Source organism: Pithys albifrons, chromosome 7, assembly GCF_047495875.1.
Source record: "Pithys albifrons albifrons isolate INPA30051 chromosome 7, PitAlb_v1, whole genome shotgun sequence".
Lineage (NCBI taxonomy): Eukaryota > Metazoa > Chordata > Aves > Passeriformes > Thamnophilidae > Pithys > Pithys albifrons.
This window is the reverse complement of record NC_092464.1, coordinates 92,662-105,952: the sequence shown is the minus strand read 5'-3', so window position 1 is coordinate 105,952 and position 13,291 is coordinate 92,662. Positions and strand designations below refer to the sequence as shown.

General features: G+C 53.4%; 3 long non-coding RNA genes across 3 annotated transcripts; all 3 read left to right on the top strand.

Annotated features, from left to right (window-relative positions):
* The first annotated feature begins 249 nt into the window (after positions 1-249).
* Positions 250-3,626, top strand: LOC139674038 (uncharacterized). The gene is made up of 4 exons (XR_011698254.1): positions 250-422; positions 633-718; positions 2,049-2,193; positions 2,977-3,626. It is a non-coding gene; the product is annotated as an uncharacterized lncRNA (long non-coding RNA).
* A 2,844-nt stretch (positions 3,627-6,470) lies between these two features.
* Positions 6,471-9,014, top strand: LOC139674031 (uncharacterized). The gene is made up of 4 exons (XR_011698253.1): positions 6,471-6,860; positions 7,015-7,171; positions 7,963-8,042; positions 8,596-9,014. It is a non-coding gene; the product is annotated as an uncharacterized lncRNA (long non-coding RNA).
* A 2,346-nt stretch (positions 9,015-11,360) lies between these two features.
* On the top strand, positions 11,361-13,060 carry LOC139673989 (uncharacterized). The gene is made up of 2 exons (XR_011698246.1): positions 11,361-11,490; positions 12,826-13,060. It is a non-coding gene; the product is annotated as an uncharacterized lncRNA (long non-coding RNA).
* The last annotated feature ends 231 nt before the right edge of the window (positions 13,061-13,291 follow it).

Genomic DNA, 13,291 nt, shown 5'->3' with positions numbered 1-13,291 from the left:
GAGGGAGTGAGGGAGTGGAGTGAGTGAGGGAGTGAGGGAGTGAGTGGAGTGGGTGAGTGAGTGAGGGAGTGAATGAGTGAGTGGAGTGAGTGGAGTGAGGGAGTGAGTGAGTGAGGGAGTGAGTGTAGTGAGTGGAGTGAGGGAGTGAGTGAGTGAGAAGGAGCCACAACGTGTCTTCCTTGTCCTGCACTGCAGGATCAGAATCCTGGTTTAGGTTAGGGATGCTTTTGCACTGTTGCGTGTCTTCGATGGTCAGAGCCAACTTTCTGCTGGGCCACTTAGGAAGAACAGTTGCCTAGAGCTTCATGTTTGCTTTCCTTGCAGCCTGGAGTGTTGGGGGGATTCCTGAAGCTGATTGCCTTGAAAGCCAGTGATCCCCAAGGCTTTGACCTGCTAAACAGCATCATGGAGCATATGCCCCCGTGAGTATGAGCTCAAATTGCATTCAAAACTGACTTCTGTGGGCTTTGGTTCTGCAGTGTGCAGTCATGCCAAAGGTTAACACTTCAGGAGCAAAAATGTCACATTTATCAGTTAAAGAGATGGGAACAACTTTATCTGTGTTTTCTGTAAAGTGACAGCACCAGTCAAAGCCCACTGTGAACTGAATAACTGTTCTTTTAAATTTCCAGTGAATCAGTTGACTGGTACAGGAAACAGGTCTTCATTCTGCTATTCCAAAGACTTCCAAGTTCCAAACCAACAAAACTTATCAAAAGTAAGTTCCTTGCTCTGAAAAGCTCCAGTGTGACACGAGTGGTTCAGAGTGTGCAGTTGCACAGATCAGGCATCCTGTACATGGGTGGGACTCTGGTGGCTCCAGGGACTTGCTCCAAATGCTCTGTAGTCAAGGGGGACATAAAGGGCAGTGGCCACAGCAGGTGACACTCCATGAAAACTGAGGGAATGGAACTAAAGGACTTGTGTAGTTCTCCTCCTTTCCTGGTGTGTGTGATGTCGTTACTTGTCTGAAAGTGTCTCCATTTAATCTCCAGCTAATAGCAACACACTTGCCCTGTCACACAGCACAGCCATTCTGACCACTGCTCTCTGCAGTTTGTGTTCATGCTGGGAAACATTCCATGCTTTTGTGTCATTTTGGCCTTCATGGGAATAAAGTTATGAGGAAGGGTTTACGTTCCTCTGTCAAAGCTGTGACACATTGTTGAAATCATCCCCAGGCAGATGGCCATGCTGATGAAATTCGTGATGTTATCTCTACACAGATCACACAAGGTCTGTTATTAATCCTTTAAAATCTGCTTGATGCCTCCTGTAGAGGAGCAAGAATTACAGGGTTCTTCCAATGGTGTTCCACCAACCAAATGGAAGTGGTGCTTCCAGCGTTCCACGTTTCAGTGTTGTGGTGCCCGAGAAGATGAGCAGTTTTTAGGCAAACTTTGGAGCAGCAACTTAATGCCCTTCAGTAAAAGGGAACATTTATGAAGGCTGCCCTTTCTGTCTCCTTCTTAGAATGCATTTTGCTGCTGACTCTAAAGCAATTCTCTTGTTTTCATCTGGAGTTTTACTTCATCCTTTTTCTCGTTGCTTTCTCGTCTTCATTAACCAGTATGGCACAGGAAATGGGGCATGAGCTCTGCAGGAAATACTTGGCAGCATACAGCCAAAGGGAGTGTGTTCTGTTGGCTTGGGTTGTATTTCAGGCTGCTGTGCAGTTTTTGCCTTTGAAGCAGGAAAGAGTTGTCTCTCTGGCTGAAATGGCAAAGGAGGTTTGGCGCTAATCTGACTGCCCGGGTGCCTCTCCTTTTGGGGTTCATTTCTGATTTTCTGCCCACAGTTCCTCACTGATAGTTCAAGTTACTGATCTCCTGAGCGGGTCATAAAAGGGAATCATTGCTGTCTCTGGTTTTTATCCTTTGTAACAAGTTTATATGTGTAAACATCTATGTAAGAGGGCAGCAATTGTTAAGAAACAAATTGTCTTGTGTTCTCTGTTTCCTGGTGCTTTATGTGGTTTCTCCTTTTCTTTGGTCACCATAGGGTGATAAATCATTCTAAGACATTTTCTCTAAATGTCACACTAACAGGTTTGGAATGGTTTTGCAGAAAATGATGATTCCTGAAATCCAGAAAGAGTCTGGGACAAGTTGAAAAGCAGATCCGTGCTGTTGGCATCACCAAGACATTAACAGAATGTCCTCCCGTGATGGACACTGAGTACCCCAAGCTGTGGTAGGTGCCACACTTCTTCAGGGTCTGCTGGTGATGCTGTTGGAGGTCTGAAAAGTAGGAGCTTTCACCAGAATAGGCCCCTCCAATAAACTCCTTTGGCATTTCTTCAGGCCCACTGTTGTGGTGAGACTCAGCTTGAGGCTTTTCATACCTTTTCATCCTTCACTGCACAAAGGGAAGTGTGTTTTCAAAGCAAATGGCAGAGCTGGTTTGAGCTGTGTTTGAGCCTGGATTTGGCTGAGTAGAGCTCCACTGAAGGGAATTAGGCTACTGTCAGCTTGCATTCCTTCTGGAAAGCTGGGCCCACTTTTGACTTGTAACTGTCCTAGTCAGGAGGCCTGAGAATACTCACAACCTGACAGGCTGTAGTGTCTTAGCCTGAAAGTGGAATCTGGGGGAAAGCTCTGGAGATTGAAAGGCAGTCCAGCAGTCTGGGGGCTCAGGTAGCCCAAATTGAATGACAGTAACCGGATCCAGGACTAGAACTCTTTTTGAATGTACTTAGAGAAAAGCTGTAATCTGGAAAAGAATTGCTATTCTTGGGTTTGTATCACAGCAATTTGAGCTGCTAAAAAATGAGGGCATTGCTGATGCTGTTAATATGAGCAGCTGCATTGTGCCTGGAAAGGACCCAGACCCACAGTCCTAGTGCAGCTTCCCTGGGACAGGGACGGTGCCAGGAGTTAAGCAAGTCCCTGCAAAGGGGTTCCAGGTAATCTGAGCGTTCTTGTGAAGCACAGGCTGTCCTCACCTGTTCACTGTTCCCCTCCCCTCTCCCCCCAGGATTCCTTTGCTGCAGGCCCTCCCTCCTTGGCTTGTTTGAGCTGCCTGAGGATGGCATGACACGACCCCTGACAAGGAGCACTTCATTGACACAGAGGATACTCCAGGCTATCAGACTGCATTCTCCCAGCTGGCCTTTGCTGGGAAGGAAGAACATGATCCTGTGGGGCAAATGGTGAACAATCCCAGGATCCAGCTGGTTCACAGCGTGCCCAGGCAGGGTAGGTGGCTTGGGCTCTGCATCCCTGGGCTGCATTCAGCAGAGAAGAAATGCCTCTGTGAGAATGGTCTCTTGCTAAGGTTTGTTAATCAGCAAAATGAAGTGTGTTGTAGGCAGAAGGCAAGATCTTGCTGTGTCTTCTTGTTCATTGGAACTTGGCTTTTGTAAGGTTTTCCTGGTAACCTCAGAAAGGCCTTATTTTTCACAGCACTTAGTTTAGCAATCAGCTCAAATATATGCTATTTTAAAGATGAAGATTTATCCCCTTGATGGCCTATAACTAATGGTTGTCTCCTGTTCAGTTGCATGGACGTGGGAGATTCAGGCAGCTCATATAAAATTAGACATTTTGAGTGCACAGCTAACTCTTACCCCAGATAGTGTTTGTTTTGTTCAAGATTTGGGTAAGTAAAGATTGTCTGAGAGATGAGCTGTTTCACCCTCCATAACTGCTGCTCTCAGAGTGTCTGAGCTTGTGCCCTGTGCATGAAGAGCCATGGCAGTGGCTGAGTGTCCCTGAGCCCTCTGCTGTGTCTGTGCTGCTCTGTCTGTGCATGCTGAGTGTCCCTGAGCCCTCTGCTGTGTCTGTGCTGCAGGTTCTGTGCATGCTGAGTGTCCCTGAGCCCTCTGCTGTGTCTGTGCTGCAGGTTCTGTGCATGCTGAGTGTCCCTGAGCCCTCTGCTGTGTCTGTGCTGCAGGTTCTGTGCATGCTGAGTGTCCCTGAGCCCTCTGCTGTGTCTGTGCTGCAGGTTCTGTGCATGCTGAGTGTCCCTGAGCCCTCTGCTGTGTCTGTGCTGGAGGTTCTGTGCCTGCTGAGTGTCCCTGAGCCCTCAGCTGTGTCTGTGCTGCTCTGTCTGTGCCTGCTGAGTGTCCCTGAGCCCTCTGCTGTGTCTGTGCTGCAGGTTCTGTGCATGCTGAGTGTCCTTGAGCCCTCTGCTGTGTCTGTGCTGCAGGTTCTGTGCATGCTGAGTGTCCTTGAGCCCTCTGCTGTGTCTGTGCTGCAGGTTCTGTGGATGCTGAGTGTCCCTGAGCCCTCAGCTGTGTCTGTGCTGCAGGTTCTGTGCCTCCTGAGTGTCCCTGAGCCCTCTGCTGTGTCTGTGCTGCTCTGTCTGTGCATGCTGAGTGTCCCTGAGCCCTCTGGAGTTACAATCTGGAAAAGGATTGCTTTTCTTGGGTTTCTATCATGGCAATTTGAGCTGATAAAAAAATGAGTGCATTGCTGATGCTGTTATTATCAGTAGCTGCATTGTGCCTGGAGAGGACCCAGACCCACAGTCCTAGTTGTTATGGGTTTGGCCAGATGGGCCTAAATTTAGTTTTTAAAAGTTCAGCTAGGCCTGGGAATTGTCAGCTGACTTGAGCTGGACTGAGCTAGCTAACAGCTGACTTCTTCTGGCCAATAATATTGTATTCCATACCATATTGCATCATCTCAAAAGGGGTAAGAGCTGGTGTGTGGGAGTGGCTTAGGCAGTTGCTTCACAGCTGTGGTCCCAGCAAGACACTCTGCTGTCCCAGGAGGGATGGGGAGGCCCAAGCCCGGACTACCAGCTTACCATCATGTTATCTTAGGGAAGTAAAATGTTTGTTCTTAGCTTTTCTCTCTGCTTAAGTCTGTCTCTGAAGAATTGACTTCTCTAGAATGATTTGTAGTTGAAATGGTAGAATTTGTGTTTACTGGGAAGTGGGAAATTATTTCTTGTTATACATAACTTGTGTAAGTGTGTGTTATATTGTAGTTTCCTCTTAATTTTCTCTTTTCTGTGTAAATACATGTAGTTAGTTCCAGCATAAACCTGCTTTTGAGGTTTTTTCTTTTCTCTCTCTCTTCTTTTTTTCCCTTGGCTGGTTGGGGGGAGAAGGAACCCTCTTCACTCTGTCCTGGACAGTTGGCGTTTTGCCAGCTCAACCCAGGACACTAGTGCAGCTTCCCTGGGACAGGGACAGTGCCAGGAGTTAAGCAAGTCTCTGCAAAGGGGTTCCAGGTAATCTGAGCGTTCTTGTGAAGCACAGGCTGTCCTCACCTGTTCACTGTTCCTCTCCCCTCTCCCCCCAGGATTCCTTTGCTGCAGGCCCTCCCTCCTTGGCTTGTTTGAGCTGCCTGAGGATGGCATGACACAACCCCTGACAAGGAGCACTTCACTGGCAGAGAGGATACTCCAGGCTATCAGACTGCATTCTCTCAGCAGGATCAGCCCTAAACTACCCCACGGTACCCCTGAACCCTCAATGGACACATCCAGCACCTGAACAGAAACCCAAGTCCTTATTTATTTACAGAGGCGAAATGACTGGTAATTGCTTATGATCTGTGGAGAATTTCCTTTGGAACGATCAGAGAGTTGTATCAAGGCAGAGCGTTTCTTTTGGTTCTTTTTCTTGTGGTTTGTAATTTCCTTTCAGGCTTGAATGAGTTTTTTGTGCTCCTGTTAGAAAAGCAGCATGATTTTACCTTCCTGTTTTGGGGGGCTTTGTTTGTTTCCATTGTTATCCCTGTTAAATCAGGCCTCCTGTGAATAGCCTGCGTTGTTCTACCGAACTGCTTTGTTTATGGATCAGAGAGAGAGAAGGGAACTGACTTTTCCTTCTCTTGAATTTTTCCAAGCACAAGTGGGACATCATCTTGCTACTCCCCAAAGCACTGCAGGGATGTGGGAGTAGTTTAGTGCTGGTTCAGTTCTCTGGGAAATAACCACGTTGCAGAGGTTTAAGAATCAGTAACAATTGTATTGTCTTTTAAATGCTAGGGTCTTTTAAATGCTGGGTCCTGCAGTCCCGGCATGATGAGGGAAAGAGGAACTTGAGTTCTTCTGAGAAACCTTCTGTTATTCCTTGTGCAGTCTTTTTTTCCTGTTCTATGAGTCACGGCTCACTCTCTCTCTAACAAAATCTGTTAGAGAGTGAGACTGCGCTTTAGAATTTGGGTCTGTTCCCTACAAAGTTTTGCAACGTCCGAAGGAGTGGAGCGCTGACTGCTGTCAGCAAAGCTGATTTGTTAATACTCTGTCAGATTTCCCTCAGCTTTGGGCAGGAAAGGCAAGGGTTTGGGTCAGGAATTGTGAAAGCAGCGCCTGTGTGCCTGTTGCTTCTTGTGTGTGTGTGGCAGGGCTGGGACAAGGGCTCGTGCAGGAACCTCCAGAGCCAGGAGGAACAGCAGCAATTTGTGGAGAAAGAAAACTCCAGGTGTTAAGTGCTGCCAAATTTGTTCTTGCCTTATCCTGTGCTCTGTAATCAGTAACAGGTGATGTGCAGAAATGTCCTAGGGCCAGGGGAGAGCTGAGCTCGGTGCGGGTGCTGCACAGGGCACAGACGCAGGGGTGGAGTGGGAGTCTTTGGGACTTCTCAGAGGGAAGGGAGGGCTGGATGTGTCAGAGGGAGCCATCGACTTGTGCTCACTTGAACACACTTGTGCAGGTCCCTGGGATCCAGTGTAAAGTGCAGGTGTCCTCGTGTTCAGGGGTGAAGGGTCTGAGAGGGACTGTACTTCCTGTGACTTTGCAGGGCACCAGGAATGAGAGGAACTGTGATGTCCGAGGTGTGTCCCGTCCAGTCGTTTTTCCCTCTGGGAACATAGAGCCTGTGGGCGGAGCTGTGAGTGTTTGGATGAGCAGCGCAGGGCCCGGGGAGCTCGGAATTCCAGGTGCTGATAGAACCGTTGCCTCAGGTGGGTTTAGTTTGTGCCTGTGAGAGCTGGGACTGGGGCTGGAGAGCTGTTGTTGGGAAGAAAGGATGGAGTAAATTTGCTCCATGAATGTGTAAAGAAGGACTGAGTAGCAGGGAAGGGGAGTATTTCTAAACTGTATCAATATTCCCCCCAGATTCAGCACGGAGCAGTGATAAGGACGGTTGGATTTGGTCCGGGCCTGCCAGGATCAGCCCTAAACAACCCCACGAGACTCCTGAACCTTCAATGGACACGTCCAGCACCTGAACAGAAACCCAAGTCCTTATTTAATTACAGAGGCGAAATGATTGGTAATTGCTTATGATCTGTGGAGAATTTCCTTTGGAATGATCAGAGAGTTGTATCATGGCAGAGTGTTTCTTTTGGTTTTTTTTTTCTTGTGGTTTGTAATTTCCTCTCAGGCTTGAATGAGTTTTTTGTGCTCCTGTTAGAAAAGCAGCATGATTTTACTTTCCCATTCTGGGGGCCTTGGTTCCCATTTTTATCCCTGTTGAATTATGCCTTCTGTGAATAGTCTGTGTTGTCCTACATGACTGGTTTGGTTATGGGTCAGCGAGGGAAAAGGGAACTGACTTTTCCTTCTCTTGAATTTTTCCAAGCACAAGTGGGACATCATCTTGCTACTCCCCAAAGTGCTGCAGGCACATGGAAGCAGCTCAGTGCTGGCCCAGTTCTCTGGGAAATAACCACGTTGCAGAAGTTAAAGTATTAATAACAACTCCTATTGTCTTTTAAATGCCAGAGTTGGATGGTGCAGTCCCGGCATGAGGGAAAGAGGAACTTGAGTTCTTTGTGAGAAACCTTCTGTTATTCCTTGTGCAGTCTTTTTTTCCTGTTCTATGAGTCACGGCTCACTCTCTCTCTAACAAAATCTGTTAGAGAGTTAGACTGCAGTTTAGAATTTGGGTCTGTTCCCTACAAAGTTTTGCAACGTCCGAAGGAGTGGAGCGCTGACTGCTGTCAGCAAAGCTGATTTGTTAATACTCTGTCAGCTTTCCCTCAGCTTTGGGCAGGAAAGGCAAGGGTTTGGGTCAGGAATTGTGAAAGTAATGCCCGTGTTGCTCGTGTGTGTCTGTGATAGGGCTGGAAGAAGGGCTCGTGCAGGAACCTCCAGAGCCAGGAGGAACAGCAGCAATTTGTTGAGAAAGAAAATTCCAGGTGGTAAGTGCTGCCAAATTTGTTCTTGCCTTATCCTGTGCTCTGTAATCAGTAACAGGTGACGTGCAGAAATGTCTTGGGGACCTTGGAAAATCTTCTCTGGTCTGCTCAAAAGTGGGAAAATCCCCCTGGAAAAAATTTACCTCCAAATAAGGCCTGAATATCTCAGGAGGTTTGACCTGGGAGAAAGGAGCTGTGGAAGAAAACCACCCTAAAAAGAGGCAATTGGTATTGTAAGGTTTTCCAGCAAATAAGGATAGAGAGGAGGGAAGTGTCTTCCAATTAATAATGATTTGACGGCTGTAGGAATGATTTTTGGATGTTTTATAGTCCCTTTTTATTCCTGCAATGACTTTTAAATTACTGCTTTAAAAAGCACCTAAATTTGAGAATTTGAATTTGAGAGGAAATGGTGCAAAATAAATGCAGGGAGAGAGTGTGGAATCGTGCTGGAATCCCAGAGTGGGCTGGGTTGGGATGGGAGGGACCTTTAGGCAGTGAGGTGGTGTGTAGTTGGCATTTATTTCTGTTTCAGTAATTGCGTTTCCCCTTACAGCGTGTGATTTTAACCCTTGCTTGGCACGACGGTTGCAGTGGAAGAAAGGAAAGGAAGCCCAGAGCCTAGAGTGGGATGCCTCAGGCCTCTGCCAGGCGCAGAGGTCGCTGCTGGGTGGTGCGGAGGGGAAAGCGCTGCTCTAGAGAAAGAGACGATCCCCGACTGGGAGAGTGCTGGACTGCAATGCAATTCTCGGCCGTGTCCGCCAGGCGGCGCCGGCGAGGCCGAGGGAGCGGCCGAGGCCGGGATTCGAACCGGAGTTTGGACAGAGGCATCTGCGCCCCAGGCGGGCGCCTTGACCGCTCGGCCAGCGGGGCGGGGGCGTGGCCAGCGGGCGCGGCAGACGGCGCCGCCCTGCACGGCCTGTAATGGTAATGATAATGGAGTCAAAAGAATCAAATAAATTAAAAAAAAAATGAGGAAAACGACACGAAAAATAGATGAGTGTGGGAAGCCTCGGTGGAACCCAGAAGGTTTTGAGGCGCCTCGTTTTATTTTGCAGGCTTTGTAAAACAAAAAATACAGGAGGCTGTGCAATCCAAATCCATGAAAAAAAGAATTCCCTGTAGATCCCTGGAGCTGTTTTGCGGCGTTCCGGGGTTCCGGGGCATGGTGGGAGACTCTGGGGGCCTCCTAGGGGTGTTGGGGGTTCTTGTGGGTTCCTGTTGGACCCTGGAGGTACCTGGAAGTCTTAGGGTGTCGTTTTAAGTCCCTGGGAGAACCGTGGCGGTCCCCGGGAGGTGCTGGGTGTCCCCAGGTCTCCGGGGCCGGCAGAGTCCAGCTGTGCTCTGCAGAGAAGAAATGGAGAGCTGGGGGAGACCAGAGCAACTTGGAATGTGAAGCTGCCCTGGGGGTGTCCTTTGCAGGGCCCGCCGCCTCCAGCCCCCCTCGCTACCCGGGGCATCGGGCCAGGGCCGCGCCGCGGAGGCTGCGGGGCCGCTCAGCCCGCCTGTGGCGGGGGGGCGGAGGGGCGGAGGGGCGGGGGTCGTGCCGGGAGCGGGCAAGGAGGGGAGGCGGGAGGCGGTGCAGGCCCCGTCGCGGGTCGAGCGGGACCGGCGAGCGCGGAGACGGGAGGGAGGGCGCGGAGGTGCCGGCAGCGCCCGGCGGGGCCACATTGGCTGCCGCGGAAGCCACAGCGCTTGCCGATTAATAGCAACGACGCTGGAACGGCCTGCAAGTCGGGAGTACGGCCCCCCATTAGCGTCGTCTCGCCCGTGGCTAGCTCCCCCTCCCCACCAGGGTCGCGGCAACCCATTGGAGGGCGTGCCTGTCAGTCTTCAGGCGGCTCCCCCCCGCGGGTAGCCCCGCCTCCCCGCCGGCGACATGACATCCCATTGGCGGGAACGCCTGTCAGTCTTCGCCGACTCCCGCCCGCAGCTAGCCCCACCTCTCCGCTGGAGGAACGGTATTCTATTGGGGGCCCCGCCTGTCAGTCTCGTCGGGTCCAGCCCTCAGCTATCTCCGCCTCCCCGCCGGCAGAACGGCATCCCATTGGCGGGCGCGCCTGTCATTGTTACGCAGCTCCCGCCCGGGGCTAGCCCCGCCTCCCCGCCGGAAGAACGGCATCCTATTGGCGGGCTCCACAAACATCCTATTGGCGGGCTCCACAAAGCTCCTATTGGCTGGCTCCACAAACAAAGATCCTATTGGCGGACTCCACAATCCTACTTAGACCACTCCAGAAACATAAATGGCATTCATTATGCAAATGCCCACAACTAACCTAAAAAAAGTAGGGCACATGTGAAAATAGCTCTTAACCCAAGGCTGCTATAGCTGCCCCATGCCTCGGACCCAAGATCAAGTGACTATTGTATAGATGAATAAATCAACAGATTTTCTCCAGTGTTTTCTTTTTTATTTACCTTTAATTTCTATGCTTTTTGAAAACAATATTCTTACATGGTATTTAGTGGAGAGTGCAACCTTTGACTATTTACTATAATATAAATGCTTCAAGAGTTTTTCACCTTTATTCTTCTTCACATTTTTAGCCACAGTAACCTAAGGCACGCCACCAGAAAACCAACCAAAAAACCTCAGAAAAGAACCCAGCAGCAAAATCCTCCAACCCAAATCCTGAACCCATAACAGAAGTGAATGATTTTTATTTTTAAGATGCTGCCTATAAGTACACAATTTCCATTTAAACAAAGATCAAGGCTTTAAAGTTCAAGAAACTTTACATATGTACATAAATTACACATCAGGAATGCCAGCCTCGGAGACCTGGGGACCCCCAGCGCATCCCGGGGACCGCCAGGATCTTCCAGCGTCCTACAGAAACCCCCACATCCCCAGGGACCCAGTGACACACAACAGGAGTCCAAGAGAAACCAAGGAAGGAAGCCTGAAGCTTCAAGGTCCGCCAATCGCTGCTCGTGGCCGCGCCGGGCCCACCAATCACGGACCGCCTTTCTCCGCTCCGTCCAATGATAGCCCGCCTTTTCAATCCGGTACGATCTCGGCAAGCTCTGCCCAGTGCATCGCGGCCCGGCCCCTCAGCCTGGCCCCGCCCTGCTACTCTCCTCAGGCGCAGCTCCTGCAGCCGCGGCTTCGCTGCCGCAGGCTCGGCAGAGGCTGTTGGGGCCAGCGAAGGGCGAGTGGAAGCTCACCAGGTTATCTCCCGGTGGGAATTGTCCCGGGAGAACGCGGGAAGGGCGGGGAGCAGAGGCGATCGCCCCCGGAAAGGCGGCGGCGGCAGCCGCGGGGTTGGAAGAACCAGCGCGCTTGGGGAAAGAGAGTCAGGGCAGGGACGGGCGGGCCGGGATTGGCTGGGCTGGGGCACGCAGGCGTGGGCGTGGCCTCCGCGGTTATAAAAACCGTGCGAGGGCACGTATTTGCCGCAGTTCGGCGCGGAGGCGGCAGACGGCGGTGGATCCACGCTGAGCGTCGGTGAGGGAGCGCCGCGGTCCGGGGGAGGGGAGCCGGAGTGGGTCCGCCGCAAGAGCTTGGGGGGGGGGCGGGGGGCGGGGGGGCGGTGGCAGTGGAGCGGAGCGCATCTCCTGCGGGTGCCGGGCGTGGGGTGGCCGGGCGGGCGGAGCCGCGGCGCGGCTCGGCACGGGCCGCGAGGGCGGCGGGCCGGGGCCGCGGCGCGGCTCGGCGCGGGCCGCGAGGGCGGCGGGCCGGGGCCGCGGCGCGGCTCGGCGAGGGCGGCGGGCCGCGAGGGCGGCGGGCCGGGGCCGCGGCGCGGCGCGGCTCGGCGCGGGCCGCGAGGGCGGCGGGCCGGGGCCGCGGCGCGGCGCGGCTCGGCGCGGGCGGCGAGGGCGGCGGGGCGGGGCCGCGGCGCGGCGCGGCTCGGCGCGGGCGGCGAGGGCGGCGGGGCGGGGCCGCGGCGCGGCTCGGCGCGGGCCGCGAGGGCGGCGGGCCGGGGCCGCGGCGCGGCTCGGCGAGGGCGGCGGGCCGCGAGGGCGGCGGGCCGGGGCCGCGGCGCGGCTCGGCGAGGGCGGCGGGCCGCGAGGGCGGCGGGCCGGGGCCGCGGCGCGGCGCGGCTCGGCGCGGGCCGCGAGTGCGGCGGGCCGGGGCCGCGGCGCGGCGCGGCTCGGCGCGGGCGGCGAGGGCGGCGGGGCGGGGCCGCGGCGCGGCGCGGCTCGGCGCGGGCCGCGAGGGCGGCGGGGCGGTGCCGCGGCGCGGCGCGGCTCGGCGCGGGCCGCGAGGGCGGTGGGGCGGGGCCGCGGCGCGGCGCGGCTCGGCGCGGGCCGCGAGGGCGGCGGGCCGGGGCCGCGGCGCGGCTCGGCGAGGGCCGCGAGGGTGACGGGCCGGAGGCGGGGCCTGTCTCCCGCGGGTGCCGGGCTGCCCTCCAGGGAGCGCTGGGTCGGAGTTCACTGTGGCTGCTAATTCAGAGTGCGATGGGGTGGGCTCCTAGCTCCTGCCAATGCAAGGTACGCCGGGCTGAGGCCGTGTGGCTGCCAATGCAGGGAGTGCTGAAGAGGAGCCTAGTGCAGGTGGTGTCCCAGGGAAGCAGCGCGGCTTGCTTTGTCGAAGCTGCCAATGCCCGGGGATGCTCCCCCAAAGGAGAAGGGTAGATGGGATGCTGTCATTCTGGGGATTTCGTGTTTAGAGTAATATTACAAATGATGTCAGTAAAGGCATTTCATTTTATTATAATTTACCTTTAAATGTTATTTGATTTTTTTCTTTAGTTATTTATCTGGTGTTGTGTGGAGCTGTGTGACAGCTCCTAGAGATAGTTAAGTGATGATAAACTCTGACTTGTGCTTTTGTCAACAGTCCCGGGCTGCAGAGGGAGTCAGAATCAGCTTTTATCCGGAGGCAGTGAGAACTTGAGGAAGTGGAGCTGAGGCAGCAGAGTTGATGGAGCTGTAAAGATGGTAGGAGAAACCAGAGCCGGAGCAAAAAGGAAGATCTTGCCATGGGAACCTGGAGCCGCTTTGCTGACTGCGAGAAGAAGAAGAGCTGGAGCTGAGAGAGAAGACGTGGCAGTGAAATAAAGCTTGTGGGTATAGAGCTGTAATCACTAAGGGGCTCCTCGTGGCGCTAGTGCCACAGATGAGGAGAGCAAAACTGGTATAGGGACTATGGAGATGAGTTTTGGACAGGAGGGCTGAGGTACAATTCACTGGGGTGCTGGGAGTGTGTCTGTGGATGTGGCAAAGCATCTGCATGTGGTCCAGGGTTGGTGTGGGGTAGGGATTTTAGGCACTGGGTGGTGGGTATTAGGGCTTGTGGGACTAGA